Source organism: Bombus huntii, chromosome 1 (assembly GCF_024542735.1).
Source record: "Bombus huntii isolate Logan2020A chromosome 1, iyBomHunt1.1, whole genome shotgun sequence".
In the NCBI taxonomy this organism is placed as follows: Eukaryota; Metazoa; Arthropoda; class Insecta; order Hymenoptera; family Apidae; genus Bombus; species Bombus huntii.
In genome coordinates this window covers 11136850-11153287 of record NC_066238.1, presented here as the reverse complement: position 1 = coordinate 11153287, position 16438 = coordinate 11136850, and the positions used below count along the sequence as shown (strand labels likewise).

Genomic DNA, 16438 nt, shown 5'->3' with positions numbered 1-16438 from the left:
TTATTCGGTTTACTTATTTCTCAATTCTTAATTGTAATCTGCTACTACTTTCATAAAATCGTATACAAGCACAGTAAATGTTATTGATATTTCGTAATTGCTATATGTATATATAATTAAAATAAAAGCTGTGTATAAAAAATCTGCTTTATGAAGAAAAGGGTCTTTATCGTGATAAAACTATTTTATTAATGTTACGTATTTGTTCCAGTACATCGGCAGTATTTGGATTGGTATTGGTTTCACTAACAATCGGCACCCTTGTTTCCGGAAATTCCCATATGAAATCCAATACGGAATCCAATAGTATTTAATTGAGCTATTGTTAGAGCTTTCACATACAAATCTATCGTATTTCGTTTTTTTAATTTCAAGTTTATAAAAGTTAACTCGTTATCTCTACCGTTTCCAGTATATAAAACCAATAATAGTTACTGCATCACCCTGTATATGCGTACTGTGACAAGCTGCTACTGAACAGAAAAATGGCGTTGGACATTGTCGCTCTGGCACGACACGTAATTTATGTATACCGTGTCCCGACGTTGCGATAATGAAAGAGCCACGATGTGGATTAATTAATCCACTGTAGAGGAAAAAAGAGGGGAATTCGTGAAAGCCGATTCGTGTCGGATCGGCTTCAATTACACCCTTTACATTTCTTCCTCCGCCGTAGAAGGATCATTTGTTAATCTGATATTTAATTACCATTTAACGTTACGGTATCTACCCTCACTCTCCCTATTTTTACCCAATATATTAATCTGATATAAAACGCTCTTTTACAATACCGTTATAAAATATCATCCAGAGAAATACCATTGATTTATCCAATGATACTTAATTATACTGCTTTGAATTTTTCATCTGCTGCTTGTGTTATTTATACGTTAAATTATTTCATTTCAACGTTTAAACGCTAAACTTATTAATCCTCTGATTCAGATTCTTTTGTTCCCTCGACAGGCCACACACACAACACAATTTTCTGCCATTTTAAAGCGATAAATCCTCAGTAATAATTCAGGGATCCAACAACCAAGCAAGCAATAAAAGTGAATTTTTTAGGTTGCTTTTCCACGATCGATTCCATCGTATCAACACTAAATTCCTCCTCGGGTAAGGAGCACGTGGTTCTGGCACGGTGAACAGGTTCTCTCGAAGGAACATAACTTGCAAAGTAAACCGAGAGAGAACTTTTGTCGACAATAATTGTGTTCCGTTCGTGTGTGTACAGAGGAGACAGGTACACATAGGCTTCTAAAGTCTCTCATTACAGTGGATCAGGTCGCGCCAGTTCCAGCAAACGTAAAGATACTCTTTATAGCCTGGCGCACTCGTTTCCACGGGACGTACGAGCCTTCGGTTCATCCATTGTGGCAGCCTGAATTCGACGTAACTAACCTAACTCGATTGCTTCCCTCTGCGCACTGGGTCATATCAACGAATCCAAGTTACTTGTCTTTCGAGTGACACGACGCGTTCTCCAATTATGCGATTCGCGTCTTCCAAACAGCCGTCTCTGTTTCACTCGGCACTCGTCTTCTTAGATTAGGATAGAGTCGCAATGAGTAGAAATCCTCTATGATGCCGTCTTCGGCTGGTTCCCGTGCCATTGTGCAACGTAAACACGCGCCATAGTAATAAATATTCAGCATTGCCTCGAGAGTTTATTGCGTATACTATAATAGCATATACGCCGTAATGGTCCGGGATGTAATTGGAACAAACGTGCAGCTGGCTACGATGCCGCGTGCAATCGATTATAGGCGAATTACGAGTTTACACGTGAGACGATCGTTTTTGGTTTCAGTTCTAAGGACTTGATACTTTGTTATTTATGGGTATTGCTAAAATTTCTCCTTATAATTGCTTGGAAGATTTAGCGATCAGCGATAGAAAGAAGTACATTAGTAAACACAAAAAGAAAAGGTTACACTGCTTAAACACAAGCATTACATTACACGCAAGCTTGCATTTACAAAGTGATTATTAAGATGAAAAAAAAGAAAACTAACTTCTACGCGAGTATACGCTTTCTATAATGTATATGAATGACTTCTATGAATGAACTATCATTTTGCACATCATCTCGATCGAGTCTGCAGATCACAAAATATCCTTATATTTTAATGAGTCGTATCGCGTCGATATATGACGTATTCCAACAGGTACCGACTGAGCTAGAAATAACTTTTGAAATAATGTTTGGAAAACGTTAAAGTAGACTATGTAAAGACATAATTCCTGCATTTCCTAGCACTTCCGATAAAGAACTAAACAGTGTAGCATTCGGATATTTACATCGTAATTCGACGAGAACTGGTATTTTCGTCGAAGACGTCTCTAACGTTTCCTCGTTCCGCGCAGCCAGCATCTCCCAGGCGGGTTGAATTACAAACGTAATTCCGGAAATCCGCCGCAGCGTTCCGTTAAAATTCTCTTTCAGCCGGTGGTTTGTTATTCCACCGGAAGAAATTCCATCGGCGAAGCAATTAAATTCTAAGGCGACGCTCCTAATGAATCGGGGCTTTTTTAATTACAAAGGACGAGCATGGAATAAATTGTAACGAAGCCCGTGGCGGCGGGGGTAGCCGGTGCACGCCGCTGACGTCTTATACGCTGCTACATACATCGCCGGTCTGACGGTAAACGTTTCTCGCGAGGCAGAACGCAGTCGCATTCCAGAACAGTGATTTTAACAGCGTCGTTCCCCGAAACGTTAGGATTACTCCGGTACGCGCAACGTCGCAGTTTAACGGCCCTCACGTTTGAAAGTAATTAGGTTAATTCCACTGAAAGTTTTTGTGTGCCATGGTACACCCGAAATTATCCGCAATTTTTCCCTGGAATGATGGTGAAAAAATTACTTTCTTATCTCGACGATCGTTCGGATGAAACGTGGCTTAAAAGGGGACGTCGGATTACTCGAATAATTATTCGGGATTAAAGAATTTTAATTTGCTCTTTTAATAAAATTGTTTACGTTGACGCTGAAAAGTAAACGCACGAAGGATGATCGAAGGGTAGGGAGATTAATTAACGTTTCAATAAGGGACACCGTTGAAAATTGCAAAATTGAAAATACAGAGGGAGCGCTGTACCAGCCACGGTTATATGGTTAAATTCCACTTAAAATTTTCATCGTGGTCACTTCACCGTGCTAAGCAATTATTTCGCGACTCCGTTAATACAACGCGATGAGAAAATATGCCAGCAGGATTCGGGAGAAAATTTCGCTACGTATGTCGAGCTCGTTAGCGCCGCTAGTGTGAATGACTTTTACGAGTGTTAAATACTATCAAGGGTTCGTTTGGAAAATAAGAATTCCAAGAATGTGCGTGTTTCGACTAACCGCGTGAAAAAAATCCAGCACGAGGGCGAGGGTGTTTTTATTGGTATTAATGAAAGCGTGCATAGAATCGGGACCTGCATCGTGATAACATCGAGAAACTTTTTAACAATGGATAAACGACGAGCATACTGCGAGGAACGAAACGACGTTTCGTCGAAAGAAGAACTCGAATATATACCCACTGTCTGACATAATAACCTCTTACGGGACGATTAATTATTCAGAAATTAATCTTCCCATTTAATAGACGACTTTAAGAGGAAAAACGGCTAAGTTTGAAAGAACGAAAGAACGAAAAAGAAAAGTTAGGTTACCGATGTCACGAAAGCACTCGTGCTTACCGGCTACTTCCTGGACGCATTAAGCTCAAGCAGAAAGCGCGGCCGTAAGTTTTTCAATTTTCAAGCCTCGAAACTCGAAAGCGACCATGTTATCATTGAGAACTGCGTGCCGGCCGTAAAAGGGGACACGAAAAGCACGTCACGCTAATCCCGGCAGCTGTACACTGCCATGCGACCGTGCGCGGAACGCCGTCTGTAATTAGTTTTGCCATTAAGCGACTTTGAAGTTTATTCCGGCGATAAGCTTTGCTCATGGCTGCTTCGCTGCTTTTGCGATCGAACGCTCAAATTCCCTTCGTTTTCTTTACTAAATACACGCGATGTTCATCTGCAACGCGACACGATGCATCTAAACCAACCGATGGGTGTATCATACTCGGTTCTGATTCACACAGGTTGCGAATGTATAACGTAAAGCTAACGGAGAGTTAATACGTTCGTTGCTTGTTAAGGTACATATGGTGCCATAATTTTGAGCGAAAATTTTGCGCGAATTTGAGCGGAAGAGAGGATTCCCGTAAATGATTCATATGAAATGATAATGAACTGAGCGGCTGTTTATACCGAGGTATCGATAATGAGTAAAGATTTATTCGGAGAACGCACACACAGATTAGGATGCATGAAAATTTATCTGCGTCTAACAAGACTGTGTGATGTGCGTGTGAAGCTTTTAAGAGAGAGGGAGAAAGAGGGAGACAGAGAGGGAGACAGAGAATAGCGAATGAATCATTCGAGTCGAAAGTTATATAATAGCCGTAAATTTGTATAATCCCTGTATTCATCCATAATCATTATTATATTATTTAATAGATTATTAAAACATAGACATAGCATGGAAAAGCAACATAGTTAAAACGTAACTTTCGTTTGAACTGAAATTCACTTTTGGCAAAAGCTATCCTCAAACGTGTACCATAAAGATACACATATGTCTCAAAAATCTTTCGATTCGATCTGTTTAATTTGTTACAAGATTAATTCGAACGCAGAGGAAACGAGAAATAATTTCAAATGACGTGACCCACTATCGTCCGCGAAAGGTATGGTGAAACACGAATTTCCACCGCGAGCGAAATTATTGCAGGTTAATTATGTTTACGCGAAATGCTAGCGAAATTTACCGAGACAGTGTACACAACGTGATTCAACGTCGCCAGAAGACGAAGCTTCTTCCCGTACGGCCGTATACCGGAATAAACAAATTTTTCCGCGAGGCTGTTTTCACAGGGGGTTCGCCAGTCGCGCTTCTTTTTCCTTTGTGACGGCAACGTGCATTCAGCCCATCGTCGTTCCCGTGTAAGTTTACTGCGGGCAAATACTATGAGACACGCTTGAATGAACACTCGCGCATCCGTTCTTAAGCTGATTACGATATATGGGAATTCATCGGGCACGAGGTGCAGCGTTACGCTGTTGCTGCGAAAAAAAAAGTACCGTCTGCTCCGTGTCAGTTCGTATAACTCTGCGTTGCTTAAGCTAACAATAACTTTATAAAGCACAATGGAAATTCTGCCCTCTGTTTTCAGAATCAGAACGTGGACGAGTTAACTAATATCGTCGTGTTACGCGTGTGAGAAATTTTAGTTTCGAGTATAAATGCTTTCGAGTAAATACACGTACGAGAAGTTTCAGTTCCATTAGCTTTATACTAAAAAATATTTCAGAGGGAAAAACGAAGATTTAAATGCGAATGGGGAGGCTTGAGAATATTTAAAATTATAAACGAAACGAGGATATTGCGAAAAAAAATTTGACAAGAAAATATACCAGGAAATCTACAAAATTCAGATATTAGCAGCTGTCGAGAGTTAAAAAGTGCTTGTACGAATTTCATAAATCATGAATATAATTCTTGTAGACTGTGAATTAAAAAATATTTGCCGAATATACTCGGCGTACTTATATTTTGAAACCTAATCCTCTTAATTATTCACATAACTACCTCTGAACTGAATAATATATGAGAATACGTGCACATTTACTAATACCAAGAATACGTAAAAAGGCAGAAATACACCTAACGTGCAAAATAACGCACAAATCACGATCTCAGAGACGAAATTCAGCAAAAAGAGCAATCTGCGCGGCGGGTAACAAACCAGCCCGATTAAATTGATTTATTTATCATGAACCAGAAATAGAATTTCGTGAACTGATGGAAAGTATTGTAACGAGGAAGTATAATGCATTGGAAGCAGTTACCCCTGCCGCGAAATTGCTTCTTATGAAAACTTGTTCGAAGAAGTCGTTCGCCCGCGGTCGGAGAAAATTGCTGGTTGCGCAAAGAAGATTGCTCGCGAAGCTCGGAGGGTGAATGAAGAAAAAGAGGGACGCTACACGCAGGGAGACGAGAGGAAAACGAACAGGGGTGGAAAGGGGGTTGTGGTGAGTAGGGATCGGCCGAATAATATTGCGGCACCGAGCGTGTTTACTCGTCGAGAAGTTTTGGAGCAGCCGGTCGGTTGGTTCGTTACGGCCGCAACTCCACTTACAAGTAATTAGACTAACAAGCACGAAGCTCGGACAGGCGAATTTCGACTGGAGAAATCCAGTCACCAGTTTGTCGGTATTCGCGTCAAGTTCGCGGCGTTCGTTTTCTTTGTTGTTCCGGCCGCCTTCCACTCGTTTTCAGGGGATTGCATTTTCTATAATGGCAGAAATTCGAATGCCAAATTGACGGCTAACGAAAGTATTCGAACACTTACCATAGAAAATTTTTACGTCTATATTGTATACGTTGTATAAACAATTTCGACGTTCCACTAGTACTATACTATAGCGAAATACGACGTGATTATATTGGTAGAATTTAAAACCAATTTGCCATGTATATAGAAATTACAAGACGTTTATTGTAAACATAATATTCAATGAAAAAATTAGTATAAAGCATGAATCTATCTTCAGTATATTGTAAATGTTAAGTACGGTTAAGTACCACTCACTGCACATTGAGATCTACCAATAGGACGGATAATTGATATCAATAGGATGGATAATTGATATTTAAATATCATGTCGGTCTTTGCGAAATATACACTTGCATTGAATATCTTGTAATTTCTATACATCAGATACATACATTTCTATACATTTGTGCTCGTTCACTCGTAAAAGTATTAACGAAATTGAAAAGTGCCTACAAGCATTCGAATACCTTTTCGAGCCTGTGTATTTCCTCCGAGAGTATTTGTTTTCCATTTCTGAGATCGTTATTATCATCTGTCCAGAGTTTCACTAAAAGTCGTCATTTTTATTAACATCGGGGATTATGAAATATCTTTGAAAAGAAGTTTTATTCGTTAAACGTTGAGAATCGTATTATCCGGTAATCCGTTGCTGGAAAAGTAACTTTAAAATAAACGTGCCAGAGGATCCGGAACAAGACGTGAAAAGGAAGATTCGAATTGGAGCGGAAGATACTCGTTCCATCCGTAAAGTCTGGATTTAATTAATGTCGTGCAAATCCCAGAAATCGTGTAATAAAATTCATTTGTCAGGGACGTATGTGTTTGTCTTGCGTTACAGCCGGTCCGGCGCGGCGGAGGGTATAATATAATAACGTGGTAAAACGCAGGATCGTGTAGCATCGAGCCGCGGGCGATTTGTAAAATTTATCTCGCCACGGAGAGCCAACGATGGTGGTAAAATAGGAGGTAGGGGAATCTAGGCTATTCGATCCATGGGGTGATCGCTTCGTGGGGAAAGTACGCGCGTTGCCAAAAGCGGCCAGTGTAATCTTCCACGTTATTAGCCAGCTTCTCCGCTATCGCCTACTATATTCTGCGAATACACCCTGCTTAGATATTAGCGCCTTCTAAGTTGCCACTGTCAGCCGTATTTTACGCGTTTCTCGTTAACCGACCTACGTTCAACGTTCGACCAGCTAGCTATACGCTGTAAAATCTTATTTGTTACTTTATATACTCTTTCGACAGTTATAGTATTATAGAAGTCGACGTATTTGTGGTGCTGTAAATGAAAGAGAAAACGAGGTTGAACGAAATGGAGAAAAAGGAAAGGCGCTCATCGATAAAGCTTAAACGCTAAAAGAGTTCTTTCTGATAGATCGCTCACGTTCAAACTAAAAACAAGGCTGAGGTAAAAAATTTCTTTATAACCACGAGAATCAGGTCTAGTCGAATGAACCGATGAAAAGACAAAATTGTAATTTGCTCCGCTTGTCACCTACTGATAGCTAGGAATTGGGGACAGGAGCCTAATAGAGTTGCACAAGGTGTAGCCACGGTACTCTGAGAGCTTCCGTTCAAAGCTACATTAATTGTCATAAACGCTGAGACAATGGAGGTCAGGTCAGAGGACATATTTACACGAACAGTATAGTTAGCCAAGGACTCCCAAGAATTCTCATGGTATGCATACCTCTAATGCGGAATGTAAAAAAGTTAGCACAAATTTTTTAATAAATGCTTGGCTAAAATTCTTCCTGCACAGAAGCTTGAAAAAGAATTTTTCCAGTTTCTATACGTAACAGCATCAACGACGAAGAAACACGACACTCGACATGGAAAGCCTCGTGTCGTTTTCCCCCTTAACCGGTGATCGTAGACCGCTAAAGCCACCGAGCCGATATTCTGTTGTCCGTGCACTCTGCCAACGAAAGGTTTTTGGCATTCTCGACAGCACTTTCCGCTCTTCTTTCCGACCTCCATGGAAGTTTATGTCGCGGTGCATAAAGACGTTCCGTGTATAGAATAGAAGCGAAGCGGCAGCCATGTCGAGGTGAATGGTTCGCCAGACCGGCTAATAATCGGTCAACGAATCGGTTCGAGTAAAGCAGGATCGTGTTGTCGTTCGTGGAGGACGGCATTATTCCCCTCAGCAAAGTAGTCCAGAAAGAATCAGCAGAATCTTTCGGTGAACGACCTTGCGACGCGCGCATAGAAACGATCCTAAAGAGGACCATTCCGGATTACGTTCGAAGATCGTCGATTTCAACGACAGAATCCGTGGCTTCGATCCGTGCAAATCCGTTTGGCGTTTCGGTTTCGTCGGTCGGATCGATTGTTTTCACGGTTACACGCTATTTCCGCGAAACAAATATTTATTCTTTCCTTCCGGCCGAAGAAAAGGTTTCTTTCACCGAGGTCTATGGGGATGCGCGAGATACTTTTGCGCTACGAGGCCGTGCGTCCGCCTGAAGGGAGAAGACAAATCAGCGTGGAAATAGAATTTGCGATAGAATAGAAGATGAGAGAAAGGTAGCTTTAAATTGATAATGCGGAAGACGTTGAGCGATCTCGAGACGTCGATCGAGCTTTCTTAGACCCGTAGTACGCCAGGAATATTCTCCAGGAATAATCCCTTTTATCATGGAAATATAACAAAGGGATCTTGATTTTCTTGACGATGGAATGTGTTCGAAATTATTTATCGTCAACGCTTTTACGAAGAAATAGGATCGCGGGATCGTAAACCTCAAATTGGATCGGATTTTTATTTCACGCGGAATTCCGAGACTCGAATCGCGTTATCGGAATTTCTTGACCTTTCCCTCGTTATTATTCGCTATAGCTGTCGTCTCGTCAGTCGTCGTAAAACACGCAAGAATGTCTGAACCGGTGGAAAATATGAGCATACTCGAAGCCGTAAAGTTCCATGGAACCTATATAAGAGTTCGAATTCTAGACTCCCCAATTGCACTGTGTTAGTCCGATATCCGTGATATCGAATCTGGCTTGACAAAGTGAAACGTTTCCTTTGCGTAAAAACCCGAATGTCCGGTCCATCTTGTACGATATCTTCTCCGTTTTGTTAAACGCTTTGCCCGTTTCGTTAAATCATACGGTCATACCGATACACAGAAAGGTTTGACGACCGACCGACTATCCGCACTACGGGCCATACGTAGTATCCAAAATTTATTTCAACGTAATTTAAGATAACCATAAAACGTTTCAGGAATATGATAGATATGGCGAATAAAATTCTCGTATAAACGCTGTACAAAGTGTTTGATGAAATAACGTAGATCATCGTAGCACATTAGCGTAAGAACTATAATACTACCGAATAACGCGTACGATTTTAAACGCCGCTTTATGGATACTCCTTCGGCGAAAACCACGAATAGTTGCAATTATATTACAAAATTAATTATATTAAAATGCGCTACAATATCAACGTAATACCCTTACAAAGTCGAGAAAAATTTCCACAAAAACCTCGAAAAATATTCTACGTTCTTTTCCTTGAAATCTTTTTTTCGCTTTGAAAGTGGAATTAAAAAAAAAGTATTCCACTCAATGACATGACAATTCCTCTAATTGAATCCGAGCAGTGTTTCTGTAGAATTCCTGGGACCCTTTGAAAAGAAGAATATGAAATTCAGTAGAAATAAGGTAAAAAGAAAAAAGGGGAGAGACCAGTGAAACGATGCGTACGCTGGTCGCGAATTCTTGATTTATTTTGTCGTCGGTCGGAGTGACATTACGGCAACGGAGCATTTCAACCATGCCGTCGGAGGTTCTCCTCAAAGAAAGCAAGACGGGCTTTTAATCCTTGCATTCCGAAGCCAGCGGCTTATAAGCGTGTAGCCGTGCCTGTAAGCTCGAGACAATAGCGCCAAGTCATATCGTCGGCACTGTAGTCGGAAGCGCTTTCGAGGAACGGAAGGCCGGGCGAAGAAGAGATTTAACACGGAATAAGACGATTACGGCTTAGCTTAACGCCTTCGACGCTAGAATCTTGCGCCCCACTCTCCTTCCTTCCGCTCGATGCCGATTTTAAGACAGAGCCATCCTTATTGGTGTAATTGCATACTTCGTGCGGTTTAATAGGCGTAATACTTTTACCTTTATTTCTATTTTTCCTAATAAAATGCAAGAACAATGGATATTTTTAAGAAAAATTAGATTGTCTAACGAGTTCGTTCGCATTCTTTTAAAAAGATTTCAAAACTCATTCAGCATGGCGCATTTATACGAGATCTATTTATAGTCGATAACGTATGTATAATATAGTTTTATTATACAACATTTTATAAATGGATCAAGTAACCTTTTATTTTACCAATTCGAAGCTTTCGTCTTTTTATAACAAAACTCCGATATACGTATTTTTACATTCTTTAAATTGTTGAATCCTAATAATAAGAATTTAACGATCTGAATCTAAACATTTTTGCACTTCTGTAATTATAACTGTCAACAGATGTTAATATTGTTCAATTATAATTTTAAAATGATCAAAAATTTATGTAAAAAGGTCGTTCTTCTCGAATGTTGCTATCGAATAACGACGATGCGCGATGTTACAAATGTAGTTAACCGTTTTTTGGTTAAACATTAAACATTACCAATCAGTGGTAGCGTGGAATGGAAACCGATGTGCCGCAGAGCCCTGTGTAATCCTCGCGCGGTTCACATTTGTCGATACGTCATTAAATATTTTCCCACAATATGGTATTTATACTGTGGCCACTGTTGCATATGCATACAAACGCGGTATCTGCATATTTCACCTGTACCAAAGCTAAACGTACCGTTTGCCAGATCTCCATTGGTTATTCCTCCAATTTTTCTAATTATCTAATAAACCGCAATAGTTTGCAATTTGCTCTTCCATCTTTCAACGTAATATCTAGATACATTTTCGATATATATTCCATGTCGAAATACCCTGCGAAATGTTATCGGAGAAACTAGACGAACAGAACTAGAAGATGAACAAGGTTATCAGAAATAATCGGAAAAGTCGGTCAAGTGGTGATGCGTTGTTCGGTCAGTGGGTGGGTGAATCGTCGTGGAACCACGTCAAACAAACCGATTCCCACGGGATACCCGCCGTTGCCTGCGACCTTATTATTTCTGATAACAACAGCGTCGATACGAAACTATACGTTCGAGGCTTTCGTCGCAAAATAGTAGCGAGTTTCTGCAATGAAGCAACAGCGTCCGCGTAATCGTTGTTTCGATTCGACGAAGAGCAGGCCGAGCTCGTTTCGATTGCAGGATCGGAAGAAGGAAACGGTTTCATCGCTGTATGCTATTCGACCGTATTTTCCTTGAACCACGCCCTACATTCGGCAGAACGAGACCTAGAGAAAGGGATACGAACGAATTTATACGATCAGGATTGCGTATCACTGCGACCGCAAGAAATCCTAGGAACTCACAGCAGCGCGCGTTCTCGATACAAAGAAGTCACCGTCTAAAAAGGTAGTTTATTCCGACGAGTGGGAAAAAGTCAATAGCTCGGGCCATGGCAATCTCGAATCTCTTTCGAGTTATTCTATACAGGAATCGAAGAACGTTCCTTAACTTTTTCACTACGAGCGTCTAGTCGACAATCGGTTAAACTCGTCAATTTCCAAAAATGTAGATACAGCCTACTATCATTTTTAATCGATTGTATACGTTCTCTCGTTTGGTCGTTCCGGCACTTCATTACGTATACGTAGTTTGTCAGTTCTTGTGCAATTTCTCAATTTAAATAATTATTAGATATCGTCCGATTTAGATAAGTATTATGGTTATCGTAAAGTGACACTACGCGGCGAACGAGCACCGTATCAAAGGCGTTAAAACACGAATCGATCAATTCGCTAGCCAATTAAACATCGCGAAATCACTGTCACTGTACTCAGTGGCTGAAGTCTGACGATCGTATTATCACGAATTAATGCGTCTCCACTAGTAACGAAGATCGAGCATTCCCCAGCTCCCTCGTCGATCATCCCGATGTCGGAGCCTCGACGAAGGCGCTCAAAGGATTTTTACCCTCGATCCCGAGCCTCTTCGCCGAGGAACTTCAGTAATTCGCTTACGCATTCTCGCAACGGACTTAGCCTTGCCTTCGCTTCCGCGGATTTCTGCCTGTGCCTAGACTCTGCCAGCATCGACTGGATTTTCTCGAGCAGAATGTAAGAGGCGAGCGGAGAAGAAAAGGGTAAGAGCTAAGAGAGTGGAAGAAAACAAAGCGTTTAATCGGCTTCTGTTTCTTTCTTCCTTCGCGTATGGGATACAGTATGGCATTTTCGTTTCAATTTCGTAGTTAAGCTCCGGCCAGTTGTTTCTTCTATTGCTTTTCTAGCCATGTTTCGTTTTCGTCGACTAGCATTCTCGATCTTTTGATCGAGTCTCTCCAGAACTTCATCCGAGATATTGTTAGGGAGAGGAAGAAGTTATTCGTTCGTAATACAAAATTGTCGCGAGTTCAAAATGAAAAGATGGAGGGATGGGGGAGTTTAAAAAAACAACGAATCTAGTAGCTACGATATCTGAGGATAATGAAATAAAAATTAAATGTACGGACACGTTTCTATTAACGACGAGGCGGGGAAACGAGGTAGAGCGACAATAGGATACAGTAGCGTGGTGGGAGCGCGTTTCGAAGCTTCCTCGTTCCCTGTAAGGCCACTTTTGCCCTCTTCGGGGACGCGAAGTTGCCTTGGCTAATGCACGTTAATCGCACGGTAGCTGACGAACACTCCACAAACCTGACCCCCTCGACAACATGAATGATTCAGCGAGCGAACGCAGAGAACGGAGGGTCGTTATTGTTATAAAGGGGGAATGAATTTTACACGGAGCTCAGGACAGACACAGATGGACGTACGATGACTAGCGACGTTTAAAGCCCGGTCGCGTTTGAAATTAAATTAATAGATTCGATGAAACGGGTGTTCTTGGTAGCTGGAACTATACCGGGGCACAAAGTTGATATCATTGACCGAGTAATGGAGTGGTCGCGTTGATAAAACCTTTGAAAATCGATTAAGAATATAGTTTAAATGCTGATGAACAAGAAATAAGATGGGGATATAGTAAAAAGCTGAAAATCGTCTGAATTATCGTAGTCGTTCGTCGTTGCCTAAAGCTGCCCTTTCTTCCTCGTTTTATGAAATTCCTGTCATAAGTCTCTCAGGTAACTTGATTGGATTGGTCGGTCGCAGCAGCCGCATCTCGTAACCCCATTTCCCAGCGAGAAAAGCGACCAGGATTTATAGTACGAGCCGCCGTATATTGATGCCGCAGCTTAGATTTCGATTTGGACGGAGCTTTAGGCGAGCGTCGAAAGGCGCCAATTTTCACGGGCCTCGTGAAACTTCCAATGTACAGGACGGATGAAACTTTATGAAATTCATGAGAGACGCCCTGTGCAGCCGGTGGGCCGATCAGCTCGCTCGACCGAATAATATTCCACGCTTGGAAATCATCGCGGTCGAGAACGTCTCGTGCCGGGAAAGTTTTGGGCACTTTTCGTAGGAAGCCACGAATCTTCGGTTCCGGGGGCTTAGAAATTTTTAAGCCACCGCCAACGATATTACCGTTCGAACTCGATTCCGATTGAGACAGCCAATCGCATTCCAACGCGGTGGGTTCGCGACTTAAAGGTAATACGAATGAAAAGACACGATTGGATAGAAAAAAGTACTCACCGATCGTGGGGGGATGTGTCTCGGCGCGTCCAACGTTTCACTGCATCTTCGTCTGCGATTGGAAAGCCTGCAAGCACACGTGAAATCAGAAGCGATAAGTTAATTCTAGTAAGCTCGAAGCTGTTCCGTGTAAAGATCTATGCTTCCTACTACTCGAATAGATAAATTCGATATCTCGACGATCGTGTGCAAAATTGCCTATAAGTACAAGCGCGGGGAAAACGATTCGCGGCAGAAACGACGCGATAAGAAGTTTGAAATCGGTCGTGACAGTGGAAAAGGATTCAATATTGATTCGAGGACGGGCGGAAGAGGTAGCCGCGTTCGCGACAGCGCGTTTCCGTATGTATTTCTACATCTCAGTCCGATCGGCCAGCCGATACCCTTCTTTATCATTTTTACGGCCGAGTAGGAGGTCGTGGTGGAAGCGTCCGCATATTTATCCAAGCGTGCCGGCAATAAAACACAGGCCTGGCGCGCATATCCGCCTGTACCATGGCTGCTTTCCTGTATAATATTTCGCTTAAGGAATTCGTAGACGTCGCGAGATGCGACGGCACAGAACCGCGCGGCGAGGTCGTGCAAATACGCTCGCGTACCAACCTACGTCTGATTTAATGCGAAAACGGGAGCGAGATTGTATCGCGACTGGTTGGAAATTTGACGAAGACACTGACAAACTATTCCTAGCGGATTCATCGAGTAACTTTGTGGATGGCTTCGTCTATTCGCTTGTCTGTCCCTTCGGTTCGCTGGAGAGTTATTTAGTCTAATAACGAATTCATTCGATGACACGGCGTTACATTGCGAGGTTAGTTCCGCGAACTCAGCGCCGAATGCCACGGATCTTATTCGTATTGAAATATCGTGGCAGAGAAACATGGAGATTCTTATATTTTCCTATTTCTTATTATACCAGCATTATATATATATACGTACATTGTTTTATAGTACTGGAAGTTCTTAGAAATGAAAGAAAAATTTTAAGACAATATATTTCCACAAGATTAGCACTTCGTTGAATAATAATTTCAGTACCTTTTCAAATAGTTCCGTGATTTAAATAATATTTCGATCTTTTAAGAAATAAATTTTTTGAAGTAGTTTTTAGTTTAACATACTTTTATCGATCTTGAGTAAGCCTCAACATATTCGATCTTTTGTGAAATTGTAAAGATGTTTGTAAAAAATGTTTTAAGAAGATTTGTAAAAGTTTTTTTCGAAAGTACTTGTAAAGCTGCAGCTAAGCTCCTAGCATGATTTCTGACGTTATTTCGTTCAAGATAGTTCCCTTTATATTGACCAATTCTGAGTTACCAGTATTTCATTATTCGATAGAAGTTGCAAGTATCGATTTTCAGGAACGCTACGAACTTTCTCAACGACCCGATAGAACAAAGGTAATAACAATAATTTATCGTTAACAATCATTTCTTATTATTATTGAGAATATCTAGCTTCTATACAAAGTTTTCCGCGCTGCAGGAGCAACTTTTCCAGTTTTCCGAATACCACCGTGGAATATGTCGATGGATCGCGTTTAATTCGCGGAATAACGCGATTGGCTTCCAGCTTCTATCGGAATAAGAGTTAAGGGGGTCGCTAGATAACCTACGTCGCGAATTTAATAATAGAAAAAGTTTCTAGCCTTACAAATTTAACAAGAAACTTCGACCTGGACCCCGTCCGCATTCGGAAGTTTCCCATCTTCCGTAGTTCGGTTCCCGCGCATTCAACCGGACGATCCAGGCAATCTCCGCCAAAGAGATTCCATAGGGAATCGATATGTGAACGTCGGTTAGAGGTTGACGTGCTTTGAACGACGTTTATCTTACCTCTTCCTATTTCGAATCGTTCAATTAACGGAATATTTCATTTTTCACTATTACGTAGAGACGTGATGTTAATTAAAACGAACCACCCAGATATTCGATCGAGGCAAATGCACTGTGAGTTCGAACGTTCACTGTCGTAACAGAGTAGATACTGTACGATCGAGGTCTACATCTGGCACGACTATCAACGTCAAATTAAATCGGTAGTTCCTGGAAATTACAGGTAGACTTAATCTATCTTTAATCACAGGTTAATCCAGCCACCTAACATAAACAACAAAGTAGAAATTCCGGTTACATAATAAAATACATTTTTAAGTACGATACATAATTTAGATCTTTCCAATTCCCATTTCCTAGACATTATTAACTTCTTTTCATCATAAGAAATTCCACTTTAAACTCGTTTAAGACGCGAACGTTCGTATACGCAGTATTTTAATGACAATATTATGGCTATAAAAACACTAATCGTCTCCAACCATGATTTCACGGGATAATC

At 41.1% G+C, this 16438-nt stretch overlaps 1 protein-coding gene across 4 annotated transcripts in view; it reads right to left on the bottom strand.

Moving 5' to 3' along the window:
* The window catches only part of LOC126868167 (discoidin domain-containing receptor 2), a 221670-nt gene that overhangs the window by 160666 nt on the left and 44566 nt on the right, over positions 1-16438 (bottom strand). For all 4 annotated transcript variants that reach the window (XM_050623356.1, XM_050623383.1, XM_050623362.1 and 1 more), the window contains one exon: positions 14102-14168. The gene's annotated coding sequence lies outside the window, so the exon portion shown is untranslated. The remainder of the gene's footprint in view (positions 1-14101; positions 14169-16438) is intronic.